Raw genomic sequence first — 7,252 nt, forward strand, 5'->3', positions numbered from 1 at the left:
TCATTCCACGAATGCCGGTCTCTACCTTCCTCTCCCTATTCCAACACAACCATGGACGGACATCAGTATGGACTTTGTGATGGGTCTTCCTCGTACACAAAAGGGTTTCGATTCAATCTTTGTCATTGTTGATCGTTTCTCCAAGATGGTGCACTTCATTCCATGTAAAAAGACTTCAGATGCAGTCCAAGTCGCAACACTTTTTTTCGAGAGGTTTACAGACTCCATGGATTGCCAACTTCCATCGTTTCTGATCGGGATTCTCGTTCTTAGGACATTTTTGGAGGTCTTTATGGAAATTACTAGGAACCAGCCTTGACATGAGCTCCGCTTATCATCCTCAAACGGACGGTCAAACAGAAGTGACCAATAGATCTTTGGGGAATTTGCTTCGCTGCCTTGTGGGTGATTCTATTAAAACTTGGGATTCAAACTTCCTCAAGCAGAGTTTGCTCATAATCATTCACTAATAGAAGTTCAGGGTTCAGTCCATTTCAGGTCGTTTATGGTCTTCTCCCTCGTGGTCCTTTGGATTTATCTACTCTTCCAGACCGTACACGTCTTCATGGTGTAGCTGATGATTTTGTAGACAACATTCATAAGATTCATACAGGTTATTACCAATCTCGAGTCATCCTCCTCAAAGTACAAAGCTGCGTCTGATTCTCGTCGCCGTCGTGTTCTCTTCGAAGTAGGTGATCAAGTTTGGGTATTTCTCACTAAAGATCGAATGCCGGCTCATGCTTATAATAAACTCAAGGCAAAGAAAATAGGTCCTCTCACAGTTGTGGAACGAATTAATGACAATGCTTATCGCCTACAACTTCCAGCAAACATCAACACTTCGGATGTCTTCAATGTTCGTTATTTATCACGTTTTGTTCCACCAGACCCAGTTCCAGATTCGTGGTCGAATCCTTCTACCCCGGCGGGACCTGATGCAGCATCTTGATACCTTTCCTAATTTTGGTCTTTTTTTAGATTTCCTTTTCTTTTATAATTTCTTTTTTTTTTAGATGTTCGATTTTTAGGAAAGATAGGTTAATATAAATAAGGGATTGTAAGATAGTTTTATTCATTCAGTTTTAAGAGATAATAAACTAGAGTTTTCTCTAAAGCCTTGCATTGATTTGATTCTGTCATCAATTCAAGAGCCTTGCATCGAATTTGATTCAACTCTTCGATTCAAGAAGTCAGGTCTCTAGAAATTTTAACCTAAATTTCTAGATTGAGCTGAATTACCGTTGATACGCTGCGCCAAAGGCTCTAACTAGCCATCAACCCCCAATCTTAGCTATGCCAGACTGCCAGTCGAGATGTGCACAAGTTATTCAGTCATGCACAACGTATATAAAGAGGAACTAGGTTGTGGTCAAGTTCAACCTGTTCTTGTGGCGCATCCAACAAATATTTTTTTTGGTAAAGAAATCTTTATTACTCGCATTTCAATTGTTCTTTTAACTGATATAATTTCTGAAAGACATCATATTATTTTTTGTGATTTTCTTTTTAATTTAATGTTAAGAAAAGAAAGAAAAGAATAACATGATTAGATTCGGACAATTTTTAAAGATCACTATTTCCGTAACATTAATGTTAATGTGACAATGATCACAATAGAATTTAACCAAAGTCTGACACATAATCGTGCATGTATGTTATACAGCATTGCAGCAAACAATTAACAATACAAATTAATTGGTCAGAGAATTTGAATTTGAAGATCACGTGACAAAAATCTTTGTAATCATGTTTACCTTCCATGCAATCATGAGAATGTTAAATATGACAAGTTGTAGTCTTACGACATCTTTATTCAACTGCCTATTCTCAGCATAAGCTACGTACTACAACGATTGAGAATTATTTCGTATAATCTTTGAAGCATTTTTGCAAAAAAAAAAAACTCATATTGGACGCGGCAGAGCCGGAATGATCTCCTCGAAAAGAACCATAAGGCCAACTTATCTATCTAAAATTTGTTTTGTGTTGCACAGTTTGTGACTATAACTTTCATGCACGGTTTTAGGATGTAGTATCAATTAGATATATTATGGACAAAGAAAGTAACTCGAGAAAAAATTGAGTAACTTACCTAAAGGTAGAATAAAATATTGTGCTCGGGACCAAAAGTAGTGTGAGTCATCGTCAATAATTCACTATCCAATTCTACAGGTATCATGATTATACTCCGGAATAATCATGATACCGGCATTGGTATCTCTTCACGGAGTTAAATAACGTTCCCAGCACCAATTTGTGTTCGGATATAAAAGAGGAGAACCCATTATTTGATACAACCACCCTTACTACTCCATCCTTCAAGCTATTTAATAACCTACTAAACTGCTCCATATCAGCGCCTTTGTAAAGATAACTAATAGGGGGAAACCCATTTTTACTAGAGGGAAAACTGATCTCGGTCTAGGATATTTGACTATGGGTTATCGTTGGGTAGATTCAAAACAACATTCCCCTTTATTAAAAAATTACTTTCGGAGATATTCCCAAACTAGCAGACTAGCAGGATATCCACATCCCATTTAACCTTACTTTTTCTTACAATTAATTACGTATTAACAAATATTAGATAACATCCAAACACCGAGATTACCAATTTGATTCGGAATATGAAGTAATGGGCAAACTATAATGTCCAATTGTTTGAGGTAGAAGCGGAAGGAAAGCAACACGATGCATAAAGTATAAGAAAATCAATTGGTCGAGGTAGTTAAGATAGTTTTCAATTGCTCCCAATCTAAAATATTATTCGGCCATGAGTCTCATTCACCTCGTTAATTTTTCAGAAATCTTGGTAGCAATGCATTGTTTACTGTATCTGTCCCGGATTTAGTGCCATGGATGCACTTGAAACCATGTGAGTTTTAATTTTAGTATCATTGTGCAATAAAGAACATAAAGTAGAGAAATTAATTTGTTTGTTTCTCATTTTTTCCATGGTTAATGTTTTGGCGGAGACTTAAGCTATAACAACTTGCGACATAAGAGTACCAGTAATAATACCACTGGCGCAAGTGATCCAGCATCCACCTTAAAACAGAACCTTTGTGATTCACCGAACATGAAGACGATCACCCATACACAAATCCTAATTTATATGGCCTTAGTTTTAAAATGATCATATGAGAGAGAACACAAAATCATTCAAGTCCTCAACAAGATAGTAGGAAATACGGAGCCCTTGATGACCTTGACTACTCTGAACATCAATAACAGACCCAATCTTGAATTCCTAACAAAAAAAAAAAGAGAACTAATTTCAGAAGTAGTAAACGAAATATGCTCATTCCTTATCGGAATCTCAAGTTCTTGTCTCTTGAAACGATGTGGCTTTGGCCAGTCATTATCATCTTCCTTTCCGAATCTCGCTATCGTTAGGGATGATTAACTCCAAAATATTTTTTCCACCTAACATTGACAGAAAGTCAAATGTCCTAGACCAAGTCAGCTTTCCCTCTAATAAAAATGGCCTTCCCCCTATTAATTATCTTTGTAAAGTGTAACCATTTAAAACATTCACTTGAGTACCTTAACATACACACTTCATACCATATAATTGCATGCTTGAAATCCATACATGTTTCTCAAAGATTTATTTGTTGCTTTGTCAACACACCTTTGAAAAAATCTGCAACATCCCTGATAAAATTACCAGATTACTGAAATTTTTGTTAACAATTACAATGATTATTCGTAGTGGTCTTACTTCATAGTTTATACGAATCTTTCTGTGGTAATATTTGAATCGATTTTTTTTACCGCTTGCACACTTATGTGTTCAACAGTTACAATTTTCCATTATATTACAACAGGTTCCTGTTATATAATCTCAATCTAATGGAGAATTGAAAACACTTTTGCGCAATTCTGTAAGAACTCACATAGTCTAAATCACAAATTCGAATTCAATAGTTTCGATAAAGAATTTACATTGGAGTTACCATCTAGGGTTCATATAAAATTGCAGATGAGAATTCAATAATGATAGCGGTCGAATTACCAAGAAGTTTATCCCTGAAATTTTATTAGGATATCTAGCTTTGGAATCTGTTTTTATTAGGATAGTTTAGTCCCGCTGATACAGGGACGATTAGCTATCTTAATAAGCAACTCGGTAACTAATGCTAGCTATGTTTGTCTGTTCAGGTTGGGCCAGGGATAATCTCTTCCGTTCTCATGTCTTGAGAGATATAATGGACGTTCAAATCTGTCCCAAAGATAAACTCACATATCATTTGATCCCCATCGTTCACGACCTATTTTTAATGGCCGGATCTGTCCAAAGACAAATACCCTTCTTCCTTATGATATGGATATAGACTAGGGTATGACCCGTGCCGTAACGGCACGGGCGTTGTTTAGTTCTTGTTGTTCCAAATATTAGTTACGTGACACTTGTTTAATTTAACGTTTCGAATAAGGGTACCAATTTGCTGGGGGTATATCAATCCTTTGGTATGGGATGTTTTGTAACAAAATGATGCCTCTATTAGCAGCCATAGTTTATCGGTGTATATATGCACTTTATAAGCTTTTTAACAAATATAATATGAGGTTTAGAAACAGAAGGCAAGTTATAGATTTAAGAGTTGTCGATATGGGCTTTGTGTTTTCACCTTCACCTGTAATAGTTTAAAATGGTCCCTAAATGATTTTTTATGGTTTTATTTGGTTCCAAAATGATGAATAGGAACATCAAGGTTATTAATATATCTGGAATGCAAGGAGCTAAAAAGTGTCGCCAAGGATTTGGAAAATATTATAAAATCGTTAAGAGTGTTGCTTGATGTTAGGAATCATTATTAGTGATTCACTATCATGGTAGGAATCATGGAACATGTTGTGCTGGTGGTTGATTGATGTTAGAAATCATCCAAATGTTATTCACAGTGATGGTAGGAATAATGAGACTGGTTATGTTGTTAGTTGCTTCAGGCCCTTTTTTTTTTTATTGTGCGGAATTTATCCAATTTAAGAGAAAGACACAAACAATCAGATGAGTAATTGTGCTGAACTAATTATGTGGAAAAGGAATAAACATGAAAAATCTAAAGGAGGAAATTTAAAACCCAACAATACTAACGGATTCAATTTGGGTGACTCTGCAGCCTGGTTGGACTAACTCTGGCAAATTCAATTTTTAATTCAATATTTCTCACAATTCAAGTGAACGACATTAATTTGCAAGGTAAGCCTGCTTTGGTGTATTCTGTTGATCAGAATCTTCATCGGGTTCTTTCTTGAGGGTTGCCAGAATGTGGAAGGTCATTGGGGTGGTGGTGCATCTTTGTCACAGTGAAGCTCCAATTGTACATTTTGTATTTTTAATTGTAGGTATTTCAAAACGATGCTTTCAACATACTCTTAACGCTTCTTCTTGCTAACAATACTGTGTTAATAGATGAATACAAAATTAAAAGTAGGAACTACCTGCTACGTTATGACCCATGCCGTAATAACACGGATTTGGTTTGTTCTCATATTGCTGAAAGTTAGCTTTTCAACATGTTTGATTTTCACGACAAACTGTGATTTGTAGAAAAGTGTTGAATACTTATTTCTCTTCTTTTGATTATATAGAACAATGGTCCCTAATACTACTCCTAAACCTTAGTATACAACATCCCAACCTCCTTATGAGAGGATGCTTGAGAACCGCCAGACCACTTGTGATTTTTATGCTATTATCATTACCTTGTAAAAAGTAGGAGTTTGTGTCATGTTATATGCCAAAGTGTGGTATTTATTGTAATGTCATAGCTATATCCAATAAATCTGTCAACGAAACTTATACAGTGGATTGTCTTATATGGTTAATTGTATACACTGTTTGCTGTTCTGAATCCTTTCAAAGGTGCGAAATATAACTCATTTAGACTTGAAAAACCAGATTTTTGCATTGGAATAAAACACGGCCCAGTTCTTTGGTCTTCATGTAGTGCACCTAGGTTTAATATTCCAGTACTTGTCTTTCGTCTATGTATATTTTGGGACCTACATATTGAACTAACAATCTTATTTCTTCCGGAGAAGGACTACTAAAATAAGCAGCAATCATCGCTGAAATGCAGTTCTTAATAAGGGTGCACAGGAACCGAGTCGGACCGACGGACCGAACCGGAACCGGTGGAACCGTACCTGGTTTTGGACCGAACCGAGGTACAAGGTACAGGTACCGGTCCCAAAAATAGGAACCGAGGTCTAGGAGGTACAAGTACACGGTCCAATACAAGTACCGTGCCGTACCGGACCGAATTCCCGGATAATTATGACCGTTAGATTTAGGGGATAAGGGATCAGTATCAGCCGTTGGATTAAAGGGGGTATATAAGCTAACATTAACTGGTTAGGGTTTCAGTTCCCTTTCTTCTGTTTTTCGCCTCTTCTATCTGAGTTCTGAGAAGGAGAAGAACTTCTTCTAATCTTCTCTGTTAACCTTCACATCAAACGATTCAAAGTTCAAACTGTATTACTTCAAAAGACTAAACAACTTGGAGAATTCCCTCTTCCCTCTTTTCTTCTTTAAGCACTCATTTCTCACTCTTTGAACTTTCTGGGCGCAAGGGAAAATCCGATATCAAACAGGTTAGTTTTTGCTCCAAATCTTTCAATCAAGAACACCACCCTATATAATCAATATGATGATTTACTGTAAACGAAATTAGATAAGTTTCTTTTTAAATTTTTATTTGAATCCATGAGTTTTGGGTTTCTTCTCAAATTTTATTTTATTTTTGATAATTTTCAATTGGTGTTGCAACGGGTGTGTTCCGTTGGTTGATTAACCATTGAGCTCTAAACAAACACTTTCACTTATAAACATACAGGAAAAAGCAGAGTTCATCAACAACTTCTTTGAGGCAGAGAAAACCATATATCATCTAATCAATTTCAAAATCTCAAAGGTTGTAGCTATTTTGTTTTGTATATCTTTCTGCAGAGGTTCATTTTATTTCTTTGAAATCTTATGTTTTGTTTCAGATCCATTCTTTGATGTTTATTTGATTTCTGAATTATTTTCTTGTGTTTTTGTTTTGGGTGATTTAGGTTTGGAGTGGCAGTAAATGGAGCTAAGAAATCTGGGGTTTTGAGTTTTAGAGGTGTTTCTTTTAGTTGTGAAATTTTTTACTTTTTTTCCAATTGTGTTTTGATAAAATGTGTCTGGTTTTATCCCTTTAGGTTAGTTATGAAATGGGGTTTGATAAGAATCATGATGGCTTTTTGGTGTTTG

This window comes from Papaver somniferum, chromosome 8 (genome assembly GCF_003573695.1).
Source record: "Papaver somniferum cultivar HN1 chromosome 8, ASM357369v1, whole genome shotgun sequence".
NCBI classification, from domain to species: domain Eukaryota; kingdom Viridiplantae; phylum Streptophyta; class Magnoliopsida; order Ranunculales; family Papaveraceae; genus Papaver; species Papaver somniferum.